Here is a 15,706-nt window from a genome sequence, read left to right on the forward strand (position 1 = left end):
ATGAGGACCTTGGTCGTTCCTATGTTTTTCGTTTCCTTTGATCAGTAGTGGAGCCCAGTTGGGACGATCGGGGATCTAGCATTTGGGGTTATTTTCTTTTCATTTGGATTTGACCGTAGTCGGTCTATGTGTGTAATCTGAATGATGTATATTTAATTAATGTACTGTGTGAAGTGGCGATTGTAAGCCAACTCTTTATCCCATTCTTGTTCATTACATGGGATTGTGTGAAGATGACCCTTCTTGCGACAAAACCACCATGCGGTTATGCCTCTAAGTCATGCCTCGACACGTGGGAGATATAGCCGCATCGTGGGCATTACATAATGGCAATATATATGTGTTGTATATGGCACACTGTTTGTACATGTCGTTTGTGTTAGGTATTACAATGTCACACATGATTTCCGCACCAAACCGTGTGAGAAGACAACGTAGGTTAGACACGGTTGCCGTTACATAACTGTATGTGATGTACTACCCTATCCATATAATTGAGTTACGGTGAGATACCGTGTAAACAGCCGCTCCATGGATATTCGTCAAAAAAAAATAGCCGCTCTGCATATAGAGATGGCGGTGGCGGCCTAGGCAGCGGCTACCGGAGAAGAGGTCAATCCTCGGTCGGTGGGTGGTGGCGGCGTCATAGGAGGTCAATCCTAGGTCTGCGGCGGGAGATAGGAGGAGCTCAACCATCGAGGTCGGTGGCAGCGTGATTCGAGCACATGCATCGCGGTCGATGGCGGGACAGTGGAGGTCGAAGTTCAGGAGGCAGCCGCACTAAGCTTTGCTCCTCGACCCTGCTGTCTCGGCGTGCCGCCGCATCGCGCTTGTCTGTTTGCTGGGTGGAGGTCGCCGCGCGGCTAATTAATTAAGGTATTCTTTTTTTGAGTGGCTTAATTAAGGTATTCAATTCCTAAGTGTAGTGTTGTACTAGTACTCTGCGTGTAAATTGACTAGCCATTAATTTTTGTCATTGCACGTCTGGATAACAACATGGAGCGCCCTCGGTAATTATTAAAATAAAACCTTGTGATTTATGCACGCATCTCTGGGCAGCAGTTAATCCGTGTATTAATGTTGTTGTTTTGTTTTTAATTACCATTTGTCTGGTGTAGATGGAACGATCTCGATAGATGAAGAATCGGAAGACTGCAGATTTTATCAGTGGCGTGACAGAGTTCCTGAATTTGGCTGAAAGTACAAAGAGGAGAATTAGTGATGCGGATTACATGTTGTGTCCATGTACTGATTGTACCAATACAGAGTCACATGAAGTTGCAGATGTCCAGATGCACTTAGTCTCTAGGGGATTCATGGATTGATATACACGTTGGACCAGACACGGTGAAGAGGAGGTCATGGATGAAGATACCCAGGGCAGCGAGATGCCAAACCCCGATCAGTGTCACATGGATGTTGAATCTAACATCGGGGCAGAGGCGTCAAGCTACCAATGGAACACTGGAAAGCCGAAATGCCCACTGGAAAACCAAGGCGTCCACGCAGATGACGACGATCTTGAAATGCCAGATTTTGCTGCTATGATTGCAGATTTCGAGGGCCCAGAAAAGGATATGATTGGGTACAAGGATCTTCCAACCTATGATGCGGACTCCAAGAAAGAATTGTGTCCAGGTTGCAAAAAGAAATATTCCAGGTTGAGTGCCCCTCTGGCTCTTCTCAGATTTAAAGCAGCAAACGGTCTATCAAACAAGGGCTTCACAGAGATCTTAGGTATTTTCAAAGATATTCTTCATGAAGATAATGTGCTCCCCAGAAGCACGAATGAAGCGAAGAAAATTCTTTGCCAATTGGAACTTGAAGTACAGAAGATACATGCTTGTGTGAATGATTGTATATTGTACCGTGGTGAATACAAAGATTTTCGTGCATGTCCCACATGCAAGCATGCACGATACAAGTGCAGGAGAGCAAAGGACAAGTACAAATTGGACGATGAGATCAAGACAGGAATCCCGTTCAAGGTTGTTTGGTACTTGCCTTTAATTCCAAGGTTGAGGCGTTTCTTTGCAAACCCTAGAGAGGCAAAGAGGTTGCGGTGGCATCATGATGAGAGAATTGCGGATAGGTTTATGAGGCACCCGAAAGATGGGGCTCATTGGGAATTAATCGACAACAAGTTTGAAAATTTTGCCAAGGATCCTAGAAGTATAAGGCTCGGGGAGTGTACTGACGGGATGAATCCTTTTGGCGATATGAGCACCAATCACAGCACATGGCCGGTGCTTCTGTGCATATATAACCTAGCTCCTTGGTTGTGTATGAAGAAAAAATACATTATAATGTCAATGATTATCCAAGGCCCGAAGCAACCTAGAAATGACATTCACATTTACTTTCAGTTACAGGTAGAAGAACTTCTAACAGTGTGGATAGATGCGCCTGCTGTAAAATGTTATGATGCTTACGGAAAGGAGATTTTCGATCTACATACGATGCTCTTGTACACCGTTCAAGATATGCCGGCATTAGGCAACACATCGGGGCAGAAAACAAGGGGAGATGTAGGGTGTGTCACATGCATGGATAGGACAGCTAGCAGAAGACTTCCCAACTCATGCAAAACAGTGTATTTGCGTCATCGTAGGTTCTTACGGAAAAATCATGCATACCGAAAGATGAAAGCTGAATGTGATCGTACGGCTGAGGTAGCTGAGGTCCCAAGACCCTATGAAGGGGAGGTGGTCCACAACATGGCTAAAAAAATTAATGTTGTGCTTGGCAAGAACCACCCTTTGACGGTGAAACTAACAACCAAGGATCAAGTGTTTAAGAAGAAATCGGTGTTCTGGAAATTACCTTACTGGGAGATTCTACGTGTATGTCACTGCATCGATATCATGCATGTAGAGAAGAACATATGTGAAAGCATCCTTGGTTCTCTGCTCAAGATTAAAGGTAAAAGAAAGGATGGTGACAGTTCATGGCTCGATATGCTTGCTGATCAATCACAACGCAAGAGTGAAGCAGAAGATGATGACAAATTCATCAAAGCTCGCCGGAGTTACAATTTCAGTACAAAAGAAGCAACACAGTTCTTCACCTATTTGTTGTCAGTTAAGACACCCTCTTCCTACTACGCAAACATCAGAAGTCTCGTGGATGTGAGCTCGGGTAAAATGAAGTTGGGACACATGAAGTCACATGATTGCCACGTAATGTTGACACAAATCCTCCCGGGGGCCATCAGGAATCTGATGGACAAAGATATAAGAAACACACTCATTGACCTTTGTGATTTCTTCAACCAACTATGGCAGAAAGTTGTAAATCATGAAGAGTTGGATCATATGCAAGATGATATTGCAAGAATATTGTCCAACCTAGAGATGTTTTTCCCACCGTCATTCTTTGATGTCATGGTCCATCTCACTGTGCACCTTGTCGACGAGATAAAGTATTGTGGTCCTGTGTTTCTTCGCAACATGTATCCCTTAGAGCGGTTCATGGGAATACTGAAGCGCTTTTCTCGGAACCGAAACCATCCAGAGGCAAGCATCCTACAAGGTTATACCGCGGAGGAGGTGGTTTAGTTTTGCACCGAATACATGAAACAAAGACCTATATGTTTGCCCCTCTCTCGCCACGAGGAAGGCTGAAAGGTAAGCCGGTCCTTGCTGGCACGCAAATGGCTGCACCCGGAGAATTGGCAGAGAAAGCCCATTTGACGGTACTGCTTAACAGCCCAGTTCTCATCGCTTATGCCGAAGAACACTTTGCAGAGATACGCCAAAGTTTCTTACCAATGGTGCCTTCATCAGAAGTGGAGATGAAGGAGCACACTAAGAAGTACGCCGAATGGCTGAAGAATCATTTGGCACAAGGATCCATCAATGACATTGCTACGTGGTTGGCACAAAAGCCATCACCTACGGTGTTGACATACCAAGCATATGACATAAATGGATACACGTTCTACACTGAGGAACGTGATAAGAAGACCTCGTATCAGAACAGCTCTGTTCGAATAGAATGCATGACTGTAAATGAAGCTGATAAAAGCGTATACTACGGAACCATCAAAGAGATTTGGAGCTTGACTATGTGAAAGTTAAGGTGGCATTATTCAGGTGCGCATGGATCCCTCTTGGTCAGGTAAGGATTGATGAATATAGGAAGACCAGTGTTAACAGGACAACGATGCCATATCACGTGGACCCATTCATTTTTGCCAATGATGCTACCCAGATTTTCTTTGTGGAAGACCCCTTGCATAAGAACGGCCATTTAGCGATGCATGGGAAGAGAAGGGTACTGGGTGTCGACGATGTTGCCGATCAGGACGAGTACGATGAATTTGATGAGTTGCCAGCCAAGGGATCACGCACCAGTGCAACAGAGAAGCGTAAAATCATCAATAAACCCAAGTTCATTCGGGGTCAACTTAATGATCCCAGTTCCCCCATGCACATTCGAATTAAGCCGTGAGACTAGTCTTTATGCCTACCCTGCAACTTAATTCGTTCAATTTAGAACTGTCGCGTGTACTGAATTTGTGAGTTATGCCCGGTTTTCTGTTGATGTAAGAACCGTTAATATGTTGACCTTGATATGCTGTCAGCTCAGGCAATGAATATGAACTGTTTTTTGTTGTTGTTGTTATTATTATTATTATATCATAGAGGTAGCACACTTAATCGATCTCACTACAGTATGTGTGAACAAAAATATGCTATCGGTTTGCGAATAGCACACAATTCGTTGATGAAAGCCGTGTGCCGACCAAACCCCGCCACCCCGCCGACGATCTGAGTCATGCTTTCTGATTGGCCAGAACCCAAACCCCACGGATCATACGTCTGCACCGTTGGATGCTCCCAGATCGAACGTCGATCCTCATCCCTTTTGACAGCACATGCAGTTCCGGTTGTAATTTTATTTTTATGCACAAAATGCACGTTAATCTCAAAAAATGTCTTAAATATAGCTAACAATATCTGAAATGCGCCAGAAAATCAAACCCGTGGTATAATGGTGATTGCGTACCGTGGAAATTTTTATGAGGCCAAACGATGAAGTCACCGGCCACAGGAGTTTGAATTGACACGTCTCCTTCTGGAAAACCATGATCCTTCATGTGAGATGCTCCGGTTTGGAAGGAGCGGTCATCAAAACTTGTGCCAAACTTTACCAAAATTTTTCCACGGGGTCGTGAGAGCACGCCACAGGCACACATCGAATTTGATGACGTCCGAACTCCATCTGAATTTTCTGTAATTAAAATACCAACTAGGCCTACGCAAGTGGCCGCACCTCGTGGCCGAAATGTTTGAAACTTCTCGCTTCTCGAACAAACGGATGAAAACTCACAAAGCGACGCACAAATAATCAGTACACCTTTGCTAGGCTGATAGTAAGGGGTATCATAGCTAGTATCATGCATGCCAACTAGGCAATTTTGATGAGCTGTCATAGAATTAATTAAATGAAGAAAGAGAGGGTTAAGTATCATATCATGAAATCGTATCATAATAAATTTTATGCTACTATGTGTCATGCATGACAATATAAATGAAGTACTACATATGATACTAGCTACTCTATGATACTATGCATTAGAGCAAGTAAGTACACAATAGAGTGACATAATTAAGACTAGCGACAATGGGTAGTAACATAGAATGTTACTAGTCTATGTTACTACCTCTATAGTGGGGAGTAACATATGTGTAGTAACATGCAACACTTCATTTATTAGGCTATAGACTCATCTTGCCTTGAGATGTGTGATGTTACTCAGACTAGCCACAATGGGTAGTAACATAGACTAGTAACATACCCATGTGTTACTAGTCTATGTTACTATCTCTATAGTGGGGAGTAACATATATGTGTGGTAACATGCAACACTTCATTCATTAGGCTATAGACACATCTTACATTGATTTGTACATGTGATGTTACTCATACTACTAGTAACTAGCTATGTTACTACTTTCCTCTCTTTCTTCATTTATTGCTTGCCACATCATCTACTTTATCTAGATATGTGTGATGTTACTACCTATGTTACTCCCGTTGTGGGTAGTCTCATGCTATGGTAAGACTATACCCATAGTGGGAGTAACATAGGTAGTAACATCACACATATCCACTTTCCTCCATTTCTTCATTTATTGCTTGCCACATCATCTATTTTATCTAGATATGTGTGATGTTACTACCTATGTTACTCCCACTGTGGGTAGTCTGGCTATAAGGAATAGAATAATATATATATGTGCTTATTAGTTGGAGGAAAGAGAAGAGAAGCGGGCTCTTGGTTAGTAGAGCCAACTGCAACACGAGACCCGAGACACTTTGTGAGGATGTAAGGTGGGCCAACTATTGATAAACTCGTATGTTTATAAAACTTATTACTGTACATGCCCGCTAAGAGGTTGGTTGTATATGACATGGCAACTTCTTATAGCCGGCCCTTGGCTGTATTATTAACCATGCTCTTAGTGAGGTAGCTAGTATATCATAGATGACTAGCTAGTATCAGAGTAGCCATAGTGGGAGTAACTTTAGCAGTAACACCGACTCCAACTCAGAATACTTGCTTATGTGGCAATAAGTTAATGAGGAGAGAGATAGTTTCAGTAACTTAGCTAGTTACTGTAGCATCACATGTCCCAATGCAATGTGAGTCTGTAACCTAAGAAATGAAGCTTTGCATGACACTACACTTGTGTTACTACCCACTATGAAGGTAGTAACATATATAGTCTAGTGATATGTGTATGTTACTAGTGTACTACTCTCCATTGTGGCTAGTCTCATACTCCCTCCTTTCCGGTTCAGGCTGGTTCTAATGGTATTATCATAAGCGGTATCATGCATGCCAACTAGACTTTGTGTGATGTGGCACACAACAGAGGATGTGGTATCATATCATGATACCGTGTCATATTAAATGTTGTACTACTACTTTGTGTGATGCATGACAATTAGTATGGCAACCTAAGATGTTAACTTATGATACTATGCATTACGGAAGTTGTCGTGGATTTGTCACGTCAGATGTCCTAGTGTGAGGACTTAGTCGTGAGGCCAACGCATCTATGTGGTAGCTTGAGAGGGGTTGATCGGGATGAGAGACGCGAGGCGGATCAACACACAAGACAAGGATTTAGACAACTTCGGGCCCCGGGAAATATCATCCGGTAACAACCCTACACGCTGTTTGTAGCTAGGTCTCATTATGATCATCAGGGAGTCGCTATAAACCGGCTCTCCTAGTTGTGTCTAACCTTAAGATTATTCTTCCCCCCCCCTTGCGGTGCCCTGCCCCTCCTTATATAAGTTGAAGGGGCGGGTTACATGTAGAGTCCATCTCGGACTAAGACTTAAACTATTCTGACTTCTCTTCATGGGCTTCTTAACATCTTGGGCTTCTTAACGTCTCGGGCTTATTAACCCCAGGTGACTCTGTCTGCTAGGTTATGACTGTCTACCGGGTTATGATTTGACTTAACATCTGTCGGGTTATGATCTGACTTAACATCTGCCGGGTTATGATCTGACTTAACTTTCCTAGCCGGGTCATAACTCCGGCCGGGTCATACTTCGGGGTATATCCCCGACATTAGCCCCCAGTTTAATTTGGATTTATCCATGTTAAACTGATCCGGTAGAACAAACACAAGAACAATTTTGACAGATTATGCTCCGGTTTAAGAACTTTTGTAAGCCAACACCTGATCATCCTTAACTCCTTGTCATTTCCTTCTTCTAGAAAATCCGGGTCAATAGGGCAGTCTCGGGGGAAATCGACACCTATGGAATCACTGGGATCCCTTCTACAGTTGGCGGGCATGGGGTTGTGCAAAGAGCGGGTTTGACAGGAAGCACACAGATCGTTTACCCAGGTTCGGGCCGCGGAGATGCATAATACCCTAGTCTTGCTTTGGTGTATGTATTTGAGTGTTCTTGGGTTCCTGAGCAAGCTACGGGATGTGACTTGCCCAAAAGATCTGAATCCTTCTACTGGACGCCTCGGGCCTCCTTTTATAGACAAAAGGGGTTGCCATAGTGGCACACAGGAGGTGGAAAGGTGTACAGTGGTTGAGTCTATCCCGTGGTACCGTTAGACAAACACATTTAATGCGCTGCCGACGTGCCCCTCTCGCTTTATCGGGGACGGCAAGGAAGCTCGTCACAGCTGTCGCCGCCTCGCCTGGCTTCGACACGCGTCCGAGCCGACGAGGCGTCATGGCGCCACGTTGGCTGGCTGCTGGGCTGGCGCGGCGGTGGAGCCTTCACGAAGGTCTGCATGCCACCACGCAGGTGCTTGTTGGGTCGGTGTAGAGGCCGCTCGTCTCCACGCAGGTGCCTACCCAGCTAGTTGAGCTAGCTACTGCACGGGGATGGCGGTGGAGTCTTGGCAGGCGCGGGCCTGGCTGTGGCCCCGCTGATGCCCTCGACAAGGGTCTTGCCGTGGCGCCGCGGTCGTCCCCGGCAAGGCGCTTACCGGGGATCTAGTGGATTTCCTCGGCAAGGACCTCGCCGAGGACCGTCGTCTTCTGGTCCTCATCTGATCTTGTGTATTTATGATTTTCACAAAGATCTGCATGCCACCATGGAGGTGCCTCCTGAGCCTTGGTCCCAATGTGGTTGATAGCATTGGAACCCTTGGGCTCAAGGGAGGCGCGCACCGTTGGCGTCAGGCAAGTTGCCCCGACAAGGCTCTTGCCGGGGCTGCGGAGGCCATCCCGGCAAGGGTCTTGCCGAGGGAGTCCACCTCGGCCTCTTGCCCTTTGTGTCTCTGGTCTTGGCGTTGCCTTGGCTGTCTTATGCTCCGGTTCCCTCCTCTGCCCTGCTAAGTGTGGCCTCGGACGCGGATCTGACTGCCCGTGCAGAAGTAAAGGGGTCAAAAGGAGAGCCCCTACTTTTGTACACCAACAGGAGCCCCCGGTCCTGCGCAACACATAAGCGCGACACGTTGTTGGGTTAGGCCCAAAACGGTGCGCGGCCAGGTGGGGCGGATATTTTTACCGTAGTAGCTTTTTCGTCCGCTGCGCTTCCCCATGACCCGCGCTGAACGCGCGTCGTGGAGGGTCATGCGTGACGTGGGGTCATGCGTGAGGTGGTTTTCGCACGCATGCGTCACATCGCAGTAAATGGTAAAGAAAACTACTAGGAAAAAACTTATAGACAGAACAATAGGAGTAGCGCGGGTTATTTGTCCCACGCTACTGCTACTTAGTAGTAGCGAGGGTAGAAAAAAGTGCTACTAATAGGGAATAGTAGTAGCGCGGGTACAGAAAACCACGCTACTACTAAGAGGTTCCCACCGTGTCTCCTTGGACAGGATGTAGTAGTAGCGTGGGGTGTAAAACCCGCGCTACAACTAAGTACTCCCTCCGTTCCCAAATATAAGTCTTTCTAGAGATTTCAACAGGTGACTACATACGGAGCAAAATGAGTGAATCTACACACTAAAATATGTCTACATGCATTCATATATTATATTCCATTTAAAATGTCTAAAAAACTTATATTTAGGAACGGAGAGAGTAGATAGCAGTAGCACGTGTTGTACATCCCGTGCTACTACTGTGGATAGACAGGGTCAGCCTGTGGGCCACCATCCACCCCACGCTACCACTACCAACGCAATCACACAAGTCTTCCCGTATCCCCCGTATCCCCATCCCACGCCAATCCCCATTACTCTCCCCGTCTCCCGGATCCCACGCCGGTGCATCTCCCAGCTCCCTCCCCCCACCTGCTTCCTCCACCTCCAGACGATGCTGACGGCCAGATCACGCAGGAGCCTGTGGTCCTCCTCCACCTTCAGTTCGTCTCCTCTCCAGTCGCGCCGCCACCCTGTTCGTGGTCGAGCCGCGGCGAGCAGCAGAGGACCGCCACCGGCTCGTCCACAACCAATCGGCGAGCAGCAGAGCAGAGGACCCCGTAGCCGCCTACCGCGCCAACCTCCCTCCCTCCTCACGAACGAAGCCATAGCCCACGGCCATGGCTAGGGTTTGTACAGTTTTTCCCCATCTCATCTGGTGAGTTCCCTTTCCTCCAAGGAGAAGCTGCTGCGGATCCTTCTACCTCCCTTCTCCCTCTGACCCCCGTCTCTGTATGGTCTCTGCAGGTAGACCAAATCAAAGTTCTGCACCTCCTAGTCTCCTAGGCTTGTTACTGTACAGCGGCAACAAAAATTTCAACACTTTGTTTGCAAGGTACATGTTGTTTATGTGTTGCTGTTTACTCTGCATTTGATATGATACAAGTATTCAATCTGATCTGCTTGTATTATGTGAAGGAAGGGGGTCATGGAGATCTCGACGGCGGTGGGTCACACAGGAGGGTGGCGTGGGTCTCAGGATCACCGCCTCGCCGATGTGGTCCCTTCCGTCTCTGCCGGAGCAGCGAACGCCTTTGCTTGGTGCTTGACCAATTGGGCCAGATATTTAGGAAATTGACCTGAAGGTGCTAAAGTTTTGGAACAAGTTGCATCTGGATCAAAGGGCAACATGTAAGTTCCAGCTTGCTTTTTGATTGTACAGTGAAAACAGTAGAATCTTACAAAACTTGGAAGAGTGTCATTTGATGTTTTAGTTTCTTAGGCACCGCAGACATACTGTAGTCAGGATGTAACATCAGCATAGTTATGTGTAGGTTAGTGTAAAATTTTAGTTTCCAAGAAAAGCCCCAGCTCCCATTAGTTGCAAATTTGCCAGTGTTCAAATGTCTTGCTGGGTCGCGCTATTTGTCACCCCAGCCAACTTCTGCTCCCACGTCCAAAACCACAGACAGTATGAAGCAGAACTTTTGTGAGGTAATATTGTAGCTTTGAATGAGAAACGGGTCTCCGCACTAAAACAACTGTAAAGAAAAGAGTGTAAGGTACTCTTACAGTTTGCATGTGAGTCAATTACTTCCTGTAGGTATTTCAAAAAAAAAATTTACTTCCTGTTCCTGTAGGCGAGCAACCCACAGAGCGCCTCTTTCTGTAATTTTACGGCTAATCAGGTAATCTTACAGTAGTGAGGTGTTTTTGTTTTTTTTCAGATATAGGTCTGCCTTTCTATAGTTCAGGTATTTTACCTTAGATATATTGCTGTTTACATTGGACTGAGTACACCGGTTCTCTACTAAAAATGAAATATGGTACGTGATTGATTTAAGTAACATAGGCCACTATCACAATTCTGTAGGAGGCATTTTTAGTAACCGTAAGAAAGATAGGTCACTGGTTGATTTTGTACACAAGGAATTTTTGGTAACCATGGAATAACAAAGCGGTCTAATAAAATTCATCTTAAGATTACAAATAAAATTCGTTTGGACGTAACTGAGTGCCACTGAGCACTAAGTAACCAGCGGCATGATTATTATTTTTTAGAAATCACTATTACAAAATTGAATGCTACCGAATTTGTAAACTGATTACTGTCGAACTTGATCTTCAAGCAGTAGGTGACCATAGATTTTACGCCAACTTCCTCTGTTCGGCTATCTCTGTAGCGACTGAAACATTCTTATCCATGGGCTGGAAGCAACACATTATCCTATTAATAGTACTATAGCCTTTGGTTCACTTTTCTTCTCACAAAACCTGAACTTTGCTACTGGTTATTAGTAAATGAAGGTTTCAGTTTCAATTGCACATTACTCTTAACGACCATAAATATGAAGACATGACTCTCTATCCCTCGTACATTAACCGTCATCCACTTGAACAGATACTGAAAAAAAAGAATATTTTCAATTCTTGAAAGTATACCAACAAATAGGTAGTGGCCACCATCACAGAAGCACATATAACACTTCAGGACTAATAGGCTTCACTGCCCTGAACTAGAAATAATATAATGTAAAAATCAAAGATATCGCAGTGGGACTTTGGATATACCAAATTCATCACAATCACATGAACCCATAACATGCTAGCTGCAGGTGAATCAAAAGTATAGTGAGAAACAAGACAAAAAGCCAAATTCTGTAACTATTGTTAAAAATGCACACTAACCATGTCTTTTATCAAACTGTGCCAACTTCATTGGTGGGAGTCGCCGTATTGAACTAGTATGTGTCTAGCAACTATTTACGACATTGACTAAGTATAACTAGTCTGACACATGAGAGTGTCATCAAAATGAAACATAGAAGTATCTTAAGTCCCTTTGATATGGATTTTCTTAATACTACTAGAAGTTATGCTACTAAACTTCATTGCTTTGTGATGAAACAAAAGGAGCAACGAATTGGAGGTAAATCATGTTGTCAGTAAAGACTTGAAGTAATTGAATTTCATGATTAGTTTGCAACTAGTTTGCAACGGACATTAGTGTGAAAGAGGCACACCCCATAATTCGTCAGACACACGATTGTAAGGGAAAAATGCCAAAGCCACCCATAATATAGCTGAATCAATATTAAATGGAACTAAATAAAAACATATCAAATATAGTGGTATAGTGGTAGTAAACACGGGGAATTAAGAAGAAATTAAGCAGTATATAGGAATCTCAGGCAAAAAAAGCCATAAGATTGAAATACACCTACACAATAGCTACTGAACTACAAAGTTAAGATTTTCAACAAAATAGGTTTGTCTACCTAAAAAAATGTATGCCATTTGTTGACCCAATTACAATCTCTTTCAGTTAGGTGGAATGACAAAACAGGGGACAACCTATGAACAAAACCAAACATTGCTTCTGATCGAACACATACAAATAGATTTTAGAATTTCAGTAGTATTAAGCTTGTACGTTTAGCTATGCCCAAAATAAGTAATGCCATTCTAGATAACATGTTTGAAATTTTGAAATTTTCCAAGTTACTCTATAGTGACAATGTATTTTTTTGTTAACAGGTTTTAAGGGTTAATTATTTTTCTGAAAGTTATCCTTTAATCTAAACTAAATGGTTGTCGCCTGAGATGAAACAATGTTTTACTGTACCAAGAAGGGGATGTATGCATTGTTTCAATATATCCAAATTAGCCAAATTGTAATTTCTTATATGGAGGCTCTTTGCAATACATCTTGGGGCAACGTGCAAAATTTATGCTGGACTCATGACTCGGTGCGGCAAAGCGTGCATGTTGCTTCTAGTTTTATTGTTAACCATTCTATGGTCCAAACTCCTTTTTATTCTTCTCATATGATATTGCTCATCTTTTGTTTTTTGTCCCGATGCCTCATGTATTTATAGTAGAAATGTTCCAAATTTAGTGCTTCTTGAACATGGCCAAGGCAATGGATAAAATCTATATGCTAAGTTGACTTTTTTCCTGTAGATTTGCTTATCGTGAAGACGCTTGCAAGGATGCAGCGGGAGCAGATCATTTGGAGAGATAGGATGCCACAGTTTGGTCTTTCTATGCATTTTTGGTTTGCCTGTAATTCTGTTTGCCTTGGCAAGAACTGTAGGTGTCTGGATATGCTCTAATGCTCCTGGTTTACTATAAATCTTGGATTTGTAATGATGTATAATGATGTGTAATGCATAAAATGGAATTTGTGGATTTTATTTTTTTAATTCATAATTAGTTAGTAGTAGCGTTTGGGAAAACCCGTGCGCTATTAGGATAGATACTAGTAGTGTGTGTTACTATAGAAGCGCTACTAGTATCCTAGATACTAGTAGCGTGTGTTACTAAAGAAGCGCTCCTACTATTTTAGTAGCAGCGTGGGCTTATCCGTGCTACTACTAACTTTTAGCTGTAGCGCGATAGTAGTAGCGCGGGAACCCGCGCTACTACTACCCAGTTTTCCAGCGCTACTAATAGCCTTCTCCCTAGTAGTGAGGAAGCCCGCGCGTTCCCCATAAAAAGGAATAACCGCAAGCGCGCCGCTAATTTACCCTTTGCGCTTTTTCCAATCTCGGAACCGACGTCCCCTTCTTCCTCCCTCTCAAGTTCTTGCCCTTGTTCGCCGCCGCCGCACCTTTGCTGTCCTCCACCCTTTGCCTCTCACAGCCGCCACGGCCCCCAAAACCAACAAAGGCAAGGGAGTGGCCAAGGACGCCGGGACGAAGGAGCCGTCGGAGAGCGAGTTGGCGGACGCAGCTCGCCTACTTCCCCTCGATGGTCGACGCGGTCCACCTCCGGGACTACTTCAAGCCCCTGTGGGGGTGCAAGACGGGGGGGGGGGGGGGGGGGGAGGGGGGGACGGACGACGGGGCATCCGGCCACGCGCGTCATCCCTGCTGCTTTCGCCGAAGCCGGCCCGAACTGGTACCCATTCTTCGTCGACTACTTTTCTTGCGGCCTCTGCCCCCCCTTCTCCGATTTTTTCAACGATGTCATGCACACTTTTGGCTCCCACCTTCTGGATTTCACTCCAAATGCCGTGGTGTGCATGGCTCTTTTCGCCCATCTCTGTGAGGGCTTCGCCGGAGTGCTCCCCAACACGGCGCTTTTCCGCCACTATTTTTATCCTCGAATCCAAAAGGGAGGCGCCATCTCTGGTTGTGTCGCCTAGATCCCAAGGTCCAAAGGGACGTACCCGGAGGGTGCTCAGAAGGAGAGGTGGGAAGAGTGGCGGGGCCGGTGGTGCTGGATTGAGGAGGACCCACGGGAATTCTGCCGGGTCCGCCAGGCGTCGCCGGTTCGCAGGAACGACTGGGGCGATGAAGACGCCCAGGATGACAAGCTCAAGGTCGCCACCACATGGATTCACCACCTCACCGTTGTCGGACTCACCCTGGAGATGATTGGGGCGGACTTCATCCGCCGCCGAATCGCCCCTCTGCATAACAAGGGGAGGCCGGCCTGGCTCTTCAGGAATGCGGCTGACATCATGAGGCTCCGCCCCGGTCTGAATCACAACTTCACGGTGATGGGGCACGCCCACTTCTGCCAGCGGCTCTTTCAGCTTGACGTGAACCGCGACGGCAAGGCTGCGAAGGCCGGCAAGGTCGCCAAGGGGCCCTTGTTTGGGTTGCCGGCGGGGGTGGTCCCGCTGAGCAACAAATCGCGCCAGACCGACATCATCGCCATGATGCTGGACTGCAATGCGCACGGTCCCGTCCCAAATTGGGCCGAGCCACCGGCGGATCAGGTGCAGGAGTTCTTTGACACTTTGGCGGAGAGGTATGTCCATGACGAGCCGCTGCTCATCTAAGACACCACCCAAGCGGAGCTGGACTACATCACCGCCAGGGCGGCGGAGGCGGAGCTCGCCAGGGAGGCCGGAAGCGTCGGTGGCGTGGAGGACGAGGCTACGGCGGCCGCGGAGGAGAGGGAGGCCAGCAGCACCCGCACCGGGCCTCCTCTCATCGAAGATGTTGTCGACGAGTCGTCGGAGGAGGTCGAGGCTGTCGACTCCCCGGCCACTGGGAGAGGGCGAGTCCTGCGGTGGGCCAGCTCCGGCGAGCCGGTCCGGCGCGGCAGGGCTGCGCAACCGCAGCAGACCCAGGAGGGGTCCCTGCGCCAGACAAGGGCCGCAGCGGCGAGGAAGTTGGTGAAGGCCGCGGTGGCGAAGAAGAAAGCAACCGCCTCTTCTTCGTCCAAGCGTGGCCAGACTCCACCTTCTTCCCCTTCTCCGGCAGACGTCGACGCGGAGGTCGTCTTCGACTTTGGGTCCCTCAGCCCAAGGACGAAGAGGAAGGTAGTAAAAGAGGAGGTGGAGGATGGGTAAGTATCTTATTCCTTTTTGTCATCTTCGTCCCCTCATATCGTGCCGCTTATCTTGATTCGTTTTCATCTTTGCAGGGATGCGGAGACGTTGGCCCA

The 15,706-nt window shown here is 46.3% G+C and overlaps 1 long non-coding RNA gene across 1 annotated transcript; it reads left to right on the forward strand.

The window, feature by feature from the left end:
• The first annotated feature begins 9,632 nt into the window (after window positions 1-9,632).
• LOC109758090 (uncharacterized) lies at window positions 9,633-13,500 on the forward strand. Its single transcript, XR_002231741.4, has 4 exons — window positions 9,633-10,022; window positions 10,112-10,199; window positions 10,283-10,495; window positions 13,268-13,500. It is a non-coding gene; the product is annotated as an uncharacterized lncRNA (long non-coding RNA).
• Window positions 13,501-15,706: the final 2,206 nt, after the last annotated feature.

The sequence above is a fragment of the Aegilops tauschii genome, chromosome 4, assembly GCF_002575655.3.
Source record: "Aegilops tauschii subsp. strangulata cultivar AL8/78 chromosome 4, Aet v6.0, whole genome shotgun sequence".
NCBI lineage: Eukaryota > Viridiplantae > Streptophyta > Magnoliopsida > Poales > Poaceae > Aegilops > Aegilops tauschii.